The following is a 13881-nucleotide window of genomic DNA, read 5'->3' on the forward strand; positions in this document are numbered from 1 at the left end:
CAATCGCGGGATCTTCACAACGAGCGGAGCCAATTGGTAGATTAAACTCTTACCAAAACCCGTAGGTAAAAAAGCACAAACATCTTTACCATCCAGAAATGTGCAAAGCGCCTCTCGTTGTTCTTCCTTCAAAGAAGCGAAAGGAGATTCAGCTAAAACTGACTTAATAGCAGCATCTATGTTATGGGCCCCAAGTTAGGCTGGGTACCGCATAGCCATAAGATAGATTAAGGTGTTAGGTTCAATGCCTGAAAAACAGAGGAAAAGTGCATAGGAATGAGGCACATTGAACCGTGTTGTTCTGCTGCAAAACTCATCTGATTTATTCATAAAACAATAAATCAATCAACTTATCATTCAATCATTCAACATACACAACAATAAACATTTCCCTAATACTGCAACTGTGTCTCTTCCATTCATCAGTCCTTTTTCAGGTTCAAGGTAGGTGTGGATGTGTGTGTGTGTGCGTGAATGTACAGGCAAGTATGACGTGTATGTGTAAGGTTAAATGTTTACAGTGTGCAGGTGAGTATGAAATGTATAGGTACTTGTCATTATGTCTCAGGCAGGTATGGTTGGTGTGTCAGCGTGCATGTAAACCAGGTGCAGTAGATACAGTACAGGATGTGTGCTGTGAGTGCACTGTATGTGTCCAAAGTGCTGTCCAGGTGACTATGGTAAGTAGGTATAGTGTGGGTGTGTGTTTTTCACAGTCCTTAAGCATCTCTACATTACCATTCAACATGGCTAACCATAAACATCACTTTAAAATACATTCAAGGCCATTTACATAGTTATACTGGTCCCATGTAGCTGCCATTAAGCAATGAAAGTGACTGACTGTGCAACTGATGTACTGTAATACTGTTAATCACAATCACAGTGCAGCATGAATCTGTATTCACTAATTTACTTTACTGTAGCTTAGAGCTATTTTTAGTGAAAGGTTTTAACTGTCTGTCCAAAACATATGAAAACACCATCACATTATAGGGAAATAACAATAACAATACAGTAGACCCAACAGGACTCAGGCACTTTAAACCCAAATAAATGCACTAAGGTAATAACCTATTAATGGTAACTTCTCCACATGAACAGCACAGTGCATCAAACATATAAAGACTTCCAGTCGAAAAATACTATAAGATGGAATCATGAATGTCCCGCTGCTCATCACACGATAATTGAAGAAAGCCCTGAACGGCCGCTCTACCAGCTCAACAAACTCTTCAACAACACTGTAGCTGTCAAGTGCTCAGGAAACAACATTAATAATGTCAGGGATTAATTGTAAATTGGCACATTTTTGTGTGTAGTAGTGCTACACGAGGCATAGCATCACTATTTCATCCCGTGCATCTGGCCGGCGCCATTACTGACAGTCACAAAATGGCGATAATGCACGGACTTTTTCGTACTCCTAAAACTCATCATAAAACACTCAAAACCATATTTCAATCGCAACACAGCATGCTCAAATCATCACTAAGTCTTAGGGCATCAGTTATTGTGTTTTTTGTGGCGTACTGACCTGAAAAACAGAGGAAAAGTGCATAGGAATGAGGCACATTGAACCGTGTTGTTCTGCTGCAAAACTCATCTGAGGATGGAGGGGCAGTCTCACACCCTAAGAGGAGCGTCCAGATTCTGGAAACAATGACCACACACAAAGGTTCCTACCCTCATTCTAAATACTACAGTGGCTCTCACTGTTATCCTTCTGGTTTTTAACCTTTGGAAAAATGACAGACCACTAACACTCTTGTCAGTACTGACAGCAATAAGTGCAAATAATAAAGCTAATAAGGTAGATACCTATTTAGGTATCTACCTTAGATCAGATACCTGATCTACTGGCGCTTGGTGTCGTCTTCACACCTGGATATCCCGCCCCACACACGAATACTGCTGCGTGGTTGGCCCGTGCCAACTTGGCTCTGTATGAACAGTGAAAGCGGGAGCAGAGCAAGATGGTTTCTTGAGAGATTTGTGAACTCACAAATATCGCGAGAAATCAACTTGCTGGCAAGGTTATTTCATCACTGTTTTTTGTCTTTTTATATTTTTATTTAGCAAGCTTTTAGAGGGGAACTCCGTCCTCAGGGCTTCTAAACCCAGTATTTTCAACCACTCATCAGTGATCTAGGCTTATACCAAACCGTCCAGTCTATTTGCCAGCCTAAGAAACTGTTGCCTAACAGGGATTACATTACACTTAGGGTTGCAGAATAAACTCTCTGCTCTATTCACCTTTTGGAGGGACTCCTAAACCCCCCGGGTCTTCTAACCCAGAACAGAGTATAAAGCCAGAGATTCTATCCTCTGTGGATCAGTGACTTTTTCATTCCATTAACCTTAGTACTTCTTCATCATTTTCATTTCTTCCAGAAGCACATTCAATTTTGTATACTAGGACAGACAGTTGGAGATTTGACAACAGTATTTTAGAATGTCCAATAGCAGAACTTTGATATTAACAGGTCTCTGCTTACCTTTTTATTGGGGCTCCGTGTTGTCAAAAATCCTCTGGAAGTCCGTTAGTTATTCAGAGTCTTTGTTCTGGTCAGTTCTCCTTCTCCATCCGGGTCACGGCACCAAATTATTGGAAATCAGCCTATTCTACAATTAAACAAACCAACAGAATATGTGTAAGGCTATTTCCACCCAGTTCTTTTGATGGAGTAGTCAGGAGACTTCTTCTTAAAATCAAAAGTATTTATTACAGCAAAATTGAATGTGCAATACAGAGCTCTGGGCCTGAATCCTCTGTCCCTAACCAACAACAAATGTTTGGTCAGTTCGGATGGAATCAGACTGCTAACTGTTCCTGACCCAGTCTTCTTATACTCTAACAGTGTGTATAGCTATCTATCTAGGCTGGCCGCCCCCTCCGGTGCTGCGTTGGTGCCCTCTCTTCTGTCACAGCTGATGTTTTGTCATTATTGCTCTCGTAGGAATAACTTCAACCCTGCAAAGTAAGATTAGAGACTGCACACACAACAAGCTCATGTTCTTTACTGATTATGGCTTACGTCAAAAACTATCTGTACCTTTATTATCAAAAACTGTCTGTACTTTGATTATCAGTCACTTTATGTCTCGATCATCATTGCATTCAATCACATGAGTAATAAGTAAAATAAAGAATAAGCGCCTTCTTATTGATTCTGGACTTTTCTACTCTTTGTTTCATTACAGTCACACCGTGGTAATGATGCTCTTGACCTTCCTATTCCTCAGAACAAATACAACTCTTTAATATGCACTCTTAGCAAATTATAAAACACACCATTTCTCACACTATAGGCCTCACATCCATGCTTGTCAACCATCATTAGGCAACTTGCGCTTTCTGGACATGTGGTGAGACACAACGAAGCAGCCGATCGACTACTGTTATGAAAACCTGATACAGAAGGGTTGGCAGGTCTGGCACAACAATAACGAAAGTGCTAGAAGAAGACACGGGTCTAGAGGACAAAGAACTTTTGGCTGCAATGTTGGACAGTGAGAGCTGGAGGAAGAATTTTTTTCATGTCACCGATTCCGTCGGATAAAACTGATTGATTGATGTTGTCAAGGGTATTTTACCATCCCTTGACAACAAACACACTGTTGGGTAGTCTGTACATCCATTATTGTTAACAATATGGAGAATGAAATTGCTTCATTGAAATGGGGAAGACCAGACTCAACATCTCTCTAAAGACAAAAACCCGTTAGGGCTGTAAACATATGTTCTCTGTTTGGCCTCAAACCTCAACCTTTTTGAGCTGTTAGGTAACTCTTCTATAATTAGGCTACAGCACACTTACTCGACTAACATGAAATTTGTTCCCCAACAACAAAGACACATGACATAAGATGAACAAATACAGAATAAATGATGTCCTAAGAAAACATGGTTGATTTTACTTTCACAATGTCTGCCCACAGTAACAATCATCAAACACTTACATGTCCTCATTGCCTTTCTCTTTAATTTTAAACCCTTTTTTGGTATTTATTATCACTAGATCATAAAAATATTCAAAAAGAAAACCATACAGCCCTTTCAAAATTATGAAACAACACTCGCAAGATAAATGAAATAAAAAGCACTTTTGAAAACATTTGAAAACCATGTCAAGCACCTTTCTGTCATCATTACAAATCTTAAAATCTCAAGATCTTCAACTTGCAGAGTTGCATTCTATGCTTGTAAAATTACACTTTTTGTATTTAAAAGGAAAATGATAAGAAACTTGCTTCTCCAAGAGGACTGATGGTCTCCCAAAGCCTCACAGGAACAATTAAAGACACTTTTTCCAGTTAAATTAGTGACATTTACAAAGGGGTGACATGTGAGAAAAATCATATATTCTCATCAACATTTGTTATTTCCTTGCTATTAACCTGCATCAATAAGCCTCGATGTGTTGCACAGAACTCTTTCAAGTAAGGTCTGGTATGACCCTGGAAAAAAACAGAAACTTCACTGGCGTATTTTCTTGGCACACTGAAAAACTATTTCAGAAATGCTTCAAGGAACTTCTCAAAGAGTTTACGGTGTTGGCTCGGCCTCCGAAATTCCCAGATCTCAATCTGACAGAGCATCTGTGTGATGTTCTAGAAAACGTCTCAGTTCTTTTTAATGTCATGGCTGATGCGTCATATTTTTAAAGCCCATCATGTGTTGTATTCAAATATTCATCTGTAAAATACCAGTTACCAAAGCTGTAAATAAATGCAGAGCAGTTAGAAGTGCGGTTTTGCCTTTGAGGTGAATGAGGTAAAGTTTAACAAGGTATTTAATCAATTTAGCATCTAGTTCCTGGTTTCATTGACCTTTAAAGCCAAGTTCTTCGTCATTGGCACTCAATGTCAGTTCCTGTAAGAGGCTTGTCTGGCTGTCATGTTGCTGAAACATGGGCAGCAGCTGTCATTGTGATTCATATGAATGCTGTTCTGATTGACAGCTGCTGGTAGTAAATTAAGAAATGCAGTAAACGCAGATGAGACAGATGACAAACACTGTAAACCATGTGACACATAAATCAACAGAAAATAAACTTTATCCATCTCTTATGTAACCACATGTAGACATTCCAGACACCATGCAGGCAGTACAGCTCTTTATCAGGTGAAACAGATTTCATTATCATCAAGAAAACATTTTTATGAACCGGACTGAGCCACCAAATCTCCTTATTGATCAGCGTTCTCAAGTAAAAATTCAGTTCAATTCAATTCAATTCAATTTTATTTATATAGCGTCAATTACAGTCAAATCGTCTCAAGACGCTTTACAGAACCCATATGCCTGACCCCCAGAGCAAGCCCAAAGGCGACAGTGGCAAGGAAAAACACCCTTTTAACAGGGAAGAAACCTCGAGCAGAACCCGGCTCTAAATAGGGGGTACCCATCTGCCTGCTGGCCGGGCGGGTTGAGAAGGACAGAAGAGGGCAAGGGGGAGGGATGGGAGAAGAGGGAGGGGTGAGAAAGCAAGGAAAACACAACACACATTTGAATACATGCATGACAGGATATGTGACACAGACAAAGTATAAGCTAACATTGAAAACTGACTCATAGTTTACTCTTATGATGTACGGCTCTGACATTAAACATACTCCTTATATAGCTAGCAGTAAAATTCAAACAGTATGTAAGTTAGCATAACAGTATATTGAAGGCGATGCAGAGTTGACTCGTGGAAAAAGGGAATTGGAAGCAGAGGGCTGGTGGAAGGTCAGTAGCAGCATCCCCCAGTGGACATGGTGGAGACTGGACCAGCTGGTGGAACATCGACCGCAGATCTGAAGCATCCAGCTCTGGGACCAGGGACACTCGGAGAAATAGCACAGGGGGAAACAGAGTGAATGTACTGCAATAACGGTATACATATTAAATGTAAAGGTAGATAGAGAAGGGCTCAGTGCGTCAAGAAAAGTCCCCCAGCAGCCTAGGCCTATAGCAGCATGACTAGGGGCAGAACGAAGGGACGTCCAAGAAGGAGTCAGCTGTACAATGAAGACACAAGCCGAACCTCTGTGGGTCACCCAGTCAGCCCCAACTATAAGATTTGTCAAAAAGGAACGCTTTAAGCCTGGTCTTAAAAATAGAGAGGGTGTCTGCCTCCCGAACCCAAACTGGGAGCAGGTTCCACAGGAGAGGCGCCTGATAACTGAAGGCTCTGCCTCCCATTCTACTTTTAGAAATTCTAGGAACAACAAGTAAGCCTGCAGTTTGAGAGCGAAGAGTTCTACTAGGATAATAAGGTACTATCAGATCTTTAAGATATGATGGAGATTGGTTATTAAGAGCTTTATATGTCAGAAGAAGGATTTTAAATTCTATTCTGGATTTAACAGGAAGCCAGTGAAGAGAAGCAAGTATAGGGGAAATATGATCTCTTTTGCTAACTCCTGTCAGTACTCTCGCAGCAGCGTTTTGGATCAACTGTAGATGTTTGAGAGAGCTATTTGGACAACCCGATAATAAGGAATTGCAATAGTCAAGCCTGGAAGTAACAAAAGCATGAACTAATTTTTCTGCATCACTCTGAGACAGAATGTTCCTGATTTTTACAATATTACGCAGGTGAAAAAAGGAAGTCCTACAGACTTGCTTTATGTGTGAGTTAAAGGACATGTCCTGGTCAAAAATAACTCCAAGATTCCTCACAGTAGTACTGGAGGCCAATGTGATGCCATCCAGAGTAACTATTTGCTTTGAAAGCGAGTTTCTAAGATGTTTGGGGCCAAATACAATGACTTCAGTTTTGTCTGAATTTAGCAGTAGGAAGTTAAAAGTCATCCAGGTTTTAATGTCCTTAAGACAATCTTGCAGTCTAGCTAACTGATCAGTTTCATCTGGCTTCATAGATAAATACAATTGTGTGTCATCTGCATAACAATGGAAGTTAATACAATGCTTCCTAATAATATTGCCTAAAGGAAGCATGTATAATGTGAAAAGTATCGGTCGTAAGACAGAACCCTGAGGAACTCCGTGATTAACTTTAGTCTGCTCAGAAGAGTTATTGTTGACATGCACAAACTGGAACCTATCTGATAAGTAGGATTTAAACCAATCCAGTGCTGTCCCTTTAATGCCAATTGAATATTCTAGACGCTGTAATAAAATTTTGTGGTCGATTGTGTCAAACGCTGCACTAAGATCTAACAAAACAAGTATAGAGACTAGTCCATTATCTGATGCTATGAGAAGGTCATTAGTAACTTTCACTAGAGCTGTTTCTGTGCTATGATGCACTCTGAAGCCTGACTGAAACATTTCAAACAAATTATTCCTTTGTAAGTGTTCACACAATTGATTTGCAACTGTTCTTTCCAGAATTTTAGAGAGAAATGGTAGGTTGGATATCGGTCTATAGTTAGCTAACACATCTGGATCTAAAGTGGGCTTTTTAAGCAAAGGTTTGATGACAGCAACCTTAAAAGCCTGTGGTACATAGCCTGTTACTAGAGAGAGATTAATCAGATCTAACATTGAAGAATTAATTAAAGGTAAAATCTCCTTGAAGAGTCTAGTTGGGATAGGATCTAAAAGACATGTTGATGGTTTGGATGTAGAAACTGTTGAAATTAGTTCAGAGAGACATATAGGAGTGAAGAATTCTAAAGATTCATCAGGTCTAACAGCCAATTCAAAAGCATCTGTGACATTTGTAGGAAGGGCCAGATTAATTTTATCTCTAATCATAACTATTTTCTGTGTAAAGAAGCTCATGAAGTCGTTACTGGTTAAAGCTAAAGGAATACAAGGTTCAACAGAGCTCTGACTCTTTGTCAGCCTGGCTACAGTGCTAAAGAGAAACCTAGGGTTGTTCTTGTTCTCATCTATTAAAGATGAATAATAAGTTGTCCTGGCATTATGAAGAGCTTTTTTATAGATTACTAGACTATTTTTCCAAGCCACATACACTACCTCTGAATTAGTGGAATACCACTTTCTTTCCAGCTTTCGGGATGCCTGCTTTAAAGTCCGCAGCTGGGAATTATACCAAGGAGCAAGTCTTCTCTGAGATATAACTTTCTTTTTTACAGGTGCAACACTATCAAGAGTTGTACGCAGTGAGGCTGAAGCATTATTAACATAATAATCCACTTCTGTGGGGGTAAAATAATAATATTTGCCTTCTGATTTATCAGTAAATGTTGCTGAAGTAAACAGTGAGGGTATTATTTCCTTAAATTTAGATACTGAATTGTCAGACAAACACCTACTGTAATGATATTTGTTCTCAGCTGCTAAACAATCCTTTACTTTAAATTGAAATGTTATCATAAAATGGTCAGAAAGAAGAGGGTTCTGGGGAAATACTGTTAACTCTTCAATTTCTAAGCCATAAGTCAGGACAAGGTCAAGAGTGTGATTAAAACTATGAGTTGGTTTATTTACATGTTGAGAAAACCCAATTGAGTCTAATAATGAATTAAAAGCTGTTGTAAGGCTGTCGCTGTCTACGTCAACATGAATGTTAAAGTCACCCACAATAATAACTTTGTCTGAACTGAGCACTAATTCAGATAAAAAGTCTGAGAATTGAGATAAAAACTCAGAATAAGGAGCAGGAGGACGATATATAACAACAAATAAAACTGGTTTCTGAGCTTTCAAATTTGGATGAGAGAGACTAAGAGTGAGATTTTCAAATGAGCTGTAATCAGGTTTAGGCCTCTGGTTCAATTTTAAACTAGAATGGTAGATTGCTGCTACTCCTCCTCCTCGGCCTGTGATTCGAGGAATATGACAGTTAATATGACTAGGGGGAGTTGATTCGTTTAGGCTAACAAATTCTTCCTGCTGCAACCAGGTTTCAGTCAAACAGAACAAATCAATCTGGTGATCAGTTATCAACTCATTTACTAGCAGAGATTTAGACAAGAGAGATCTAATATTTAACAGACCACATTTAATTTTCCTGTCTCTTTGCTCTGTTGAAATAGAGGTATTAATTTTTATTAAATTTTTGTGGTTACTATTTCTTTTGTATATTTTTGATTTGATTAATTTATTGAATTTTGGTGGTCGGGGGACAGACACAGTCTCAATAAAATTAACTGAATTAACTGAATTACTGGAGGGTGACAGCTGTGAGGAAACTGCAGAGAGGTGTGTAAGACTACAGCTCTGCATCCTGGTCTTAACTCTGGGTTGTCATGCTTTAGGAGTACTAATAAAATCAGCCATATTCCTAGAAATGAGAGCTGCACCAGCCAAAGTGGGATGGATGCCGTCTCTCCTAATCAGACCAGGTTTTCCCCAAAAAGAGCTCCAATTATCAATAAAGCCCACGTCGTTTGATGGACACCACATAGACAACCAGCGGCGAAACGACGACATGCGGCTAAACATGTCATCGCTGGTCAGATCAGGCAAGGGTCCAGAGAAAACTACAGAGTCCGACATGGTTTTGGCGAAAGTACACACCGATGCCACGCTAATTTTGGTGACCTCCGATTGGCGTAACCGGGTGTCGTTACCGCCGACGTGAATAACAATCTTACTATATTTACGATTATCTTTAGCCAGCAGTTTCAAATTTGCTTCTATGTCGCCCGCTCTGGCCCCTGGGAGGCATTTAACTATGGTCGCTGGTGTCGCTAGCTTCACGTTTCTGACTATGGAGCTGCCAATGATCAGAGTTGGTTTCTCAGCGGGTGTGTCGCTGAGCGGGGAAAAACGATTAGAAACATGAAGCGGTTTGTGGTGAGCCGGGACAGCAGGCTTGAGTTTAGGACTGTTTTTCCTACGAACTGTCACCCATCCACCCGGCTGTTCGGGCGCTGCTAAGGGACGGCTAACAGATGCTACACAAGCTAAGCTATTGCGGTCCGCACCGGCTAAGGGGGCCTGGCTAGCTGCTAGCGGGTTATTTTCCATGGTGCGGAGCCGCGATTCCAATTCGGAGAGCCTCGCCTCCAGAACTACAAAAAGGCTGCACTTATTACATATATCGTTATCACTAAAGGAGGCAGAGGAATAACTAAACATGTGGCACACTGAGCAGGAGAAAGAGAGAGAGGGAGAGGGAGAGGAAGAAGCAGAAGCCATGCTAACACCACAACACAGTGCTGAAACAGGAACAGGAAATGACGCAATACGCTCACCGTAACGTCAGACGTCCAGGGAAGGACGTCAGTGAATTCTGCTCCTTTATATCCGCCTTCATGAATTCAATTGATGAGAAAATACTGATCATCAGATGAGAGCTGGACTGCTCACTGACCCGCATATAACCAGGTAATCGCAGTGTTCAATTTTCTCAGCCCTCGATCCCTGCAGATGGACACCTGATAGCCGTTAAGCTGATTGAACTCGGTGATACGTGCGCTCGAACTTCCTTGTAGATTCAACAGGGTAAGCTTCACTGGAAGCTGTAATGTTTTATACCGTTTTATTTTGAAATGCTCAGGCACTGGAAATGTTATAGCTGCAGGAAGTAACTGGACATGCGAGCAACGGTAAATAAAGAGCAGATTCAAGATCCCTGGAACTGTGTGTATCTGATGTTTATTTGGGATTAGACAGACAGTCACAACAGAAGCTTTGTTGAAACTTTTACATTTTGCATTCAAAGACATTCAAAGCCCTGTAATGAATCCATTTCAAAGAAGGGGGCTTGAAAAACACAAGCACAAAACAAAAACTCGGTGTTACATGCCCTGTGTGTTGGTGTGCTGCTTTGTGTTCTCTCTCTCTCCCTCTCTCTCTCCAGGCTCCTCTGCTGCTGTGAAGGTGTGGCAGGTGCTGGTGTTTAGTCAGATTGAGCAGGAGAGTACATGTAGCAGGAGAGAGCTGTGGTCTCTTGCGCTCTGGCCTCTTCTCTCAGCAGTCCTGTGTGGAGCAGTGGTGACCTGTCGGCTTTGTGGAGCTGTTTGTGAGAGTTTGTGAGCTTTGCAGGCCCCCAGTGGCTGAGGAGCCTGCTGTATTTGGTAGTTTCCTTTGTTCTTTGACATTTTAGGTTTACCAGGTGGTACATGGCCTTCCATGTTACTTTAAGTTGTTATCAAGTTGTGTAAATAAACATTCATCACCTTTTTCTTTTCATAATTTGCCTCAATTTTCTTTATTTTACCTGGGTTTCAAATTATTGCTACTTTCTTCATACCCCTTAACATCTTTTAGATCGTAACAATTTGGGGGCTCGTCCGGGATTCATTTAAAGTTAAGTTGAGCTTATATGAAATAGGTGAATTTGTTTTTGTATTGTGGTTTATTTTCCCATGTGTCTAATATGTAAGTATTGATGTTTGCATGCCAATCTGACTAACCTTAATTCTTGTGTTAACAGCTTCCTGAGATTAGTTAGGGGAGTGTCTAGCTGGGCTGTTTCAGCCTTTCCAACAGACACTCATTTATTGTTTTGCCTTTTTTATTTTCGGAGTAACCCTGGGCGGAGATTTAAGTCTCCAAAGGGGGCTGGCATTTCAGGGTCTCGGCCGCTGATGTGTTGCCTTTAAGTTGCCTCGAGCACGGCACACTCCAGAAGATACGTAGGTAAAGTCATATTAGGCAGGTTCTGGGGAAGTTTATTTGATAAGGTTAGATTGTGTCCTTTAACTTGGTTGGCATCTGACATTAATCTTATGTGCGTCACAGGTGGGTGTGTTTTCCATTAGTGATGGATTTGGTTTATCATGCTTAGCATTGCTAGGTCACCTTTTGTTGTGCTGCACTTTTTTTGACAATGGCAGCTTTTGATGCAAATGAGTTTGTTACAAATCCAATGTTTACACAGTTCGATAAATATAAGAAGAGTGATCTGCGTGAGATTGCAGAGTATTTTTGTATCCCTGTGTCCAGCTCTCTTGTTAAAGCTGAGTTAAAGGCTGTTCTTTTGGAAGGCCTAATTAATAAAGGTATTTTCAGTTTTCCTGTATCTAAAGCTCCTGAGTTAGCAGGTGTGTCCAAAGGTAACTCTGACTCTCCAGTGGAGGAGGTGAGTGAGCAACCTGTTGGTTTGACTCCTACTGTAGAGAGTGGTAGGGCTGAAGTAGAGCCAGTAACTTTACTGCAGTTTATTCCATTTTCAATTGAGTCAGCTCCTGGTTCTAAGCTTGATGCCTGATTGAAGGAGCGGTTAGCACACCTTCAGTTGGAGATGGAGGAGCGGGAGTTTTAGCTCCGCAAAGAGTTAAAATTTAAGAAGTTAGAAGCAGAAACTGCCATTAAATCGTGGCAATTAGAGTTACAGGCCAGCTCAATAACTACTGTTGCCAGTACTGTGCCCCTTCTGGTTCTTCTACTGCTTTTGATGTGAGTAAACGCATTTCTTTGGTTCTTGTTTTTCGTGAGTCTGAGGTAGAATCCTACTTTGGTGCATTTGAGTGAATTGCTGCTGCTTTGCATTGGCCTGAAGATGTGTGGGCTATACTGTTGCAGTGTAAGTTAACAGGTAAAGCTCAAGAAGCTTGTGCTTGCTTGTCAGTAGAAGATGGTTTGATTTACGATAAGGTTAAGAACGCTATTCTGCGAGATTATGAGCTAGTGCCAGAAGCATATAGACAGCGTTTCCGTGGCCTTAAGAAACCATCAAATCAGATTTATGTTGACTTGGCCAGAGAGAAGAATATTCTTTTTGACAGATGGTGTGCAGCATTTAAAACCGCTGTTTTTTTTTGTGATTTAAGTTTTTATTGATTTTCAAAAAACTTTTTCTAAAATTTACAAAACAGGGAAAAACACAAAACAAAACAAAACAGAACAAACAAACAAAAAAAAAACACAAAATTTGGTTGGCGCACCCCCACCCCTTTCCCTTTAGAGTCACACATATTGCAAATGCAAGTACAAAGAAGTTGCATTGTTTCCTGCAACCAAAACAGAAGCAAATCCAGACAGCTATTATTTAAAAACAAAAACAAACAAACCAAAAAAGTATTATTTTATACATCAGTATAAATCAGATTTTGTTTGAGAAAACTCCAGAATGAGTCCCATTTAGTGTCTTCGTCCTCCATGGTGGCTTTTAATTTGTAAAGCATAGATTCATAAGAGGCTGTCTCTGCCATGGTTTTAATCCAGTCTTTCACTTCCGGACGCACAGTGGTTTTCCAATGTCTCAAAATTATTCTGGATGCTGTCACCAGTCCAGTCATAACAATACTGAAAACATTCTTTGAAACATTAGGCATTTGACATCTTTCACCAAGTAAGCACAGCTCTGGGATCAAGGGCATCTGTGAACCAGCCCAGTGACTTAAAACTTCAATGACCTTTGTCCAAAAAGGTGATATTAGAGCGCATTCCCACATACAATGTAAGAATGTTCCCACCTCAACTTTACATTTCCAGCACAGGTTGTCTGATGCAAGTTTCATACCGTGTAGTCTGACCGGGGTATGATAATATCTGTGCAATAGTTTATACTGTATACATTTACTTCTTGCTTCCTTCACGTATTTCCCATTATCTGATAAAATATCTGACCACCTCTCATTTGAAAAATCTACCTTTAGATCTCTCTGCCATAAAAGTTTGATATTAACAGATTCACTATTGCGGGTGTTATTCAAGAGCCTGTAAAACTGTGAAGCTGTATGACGTTCCCGTGGCATCTGGATATACTCAGAAATTACATTATCACCACCCTCTTTGAATTTTGTAGACACGCAATGTCTCATTTGCAAATATTTCCAAAAATTGTCTTTCCTTTCTAATTTAAATCTTTCAATGAGATCTGTGTAAGACACAAATTGCCCATCATTATATAAATTTTCAATAGTATATATGCCACAGGAATGCCACTGCCTCCAGAATACTGGTGTTTTACCAATGCATATTGCTGTGTTATTCCAAAGAGATGAATACTTTTGTACTTGATGTGATATCTTAATCATTTTATGTGCCTTCAGCCATACTTG

This window comes from Acanthochromis polyacanthus, chromosome 2, assembly GCF_021347895.1.
Source record: "Acanthochromis polyacanthus isolate Apoly-LR-REF ecotype Palm Island chromosome 2, KAUST_Apoly_ChrSc, whole genome shotgun sequence".
In the NCBI taxonomy this organism is placed as follows: domain Eukaryota; kingdom Metazoa; phylum Chordata; class Actinopteri; family Pomacentridae; genus Acanthochromis; species Acanthochromis polyacanthus.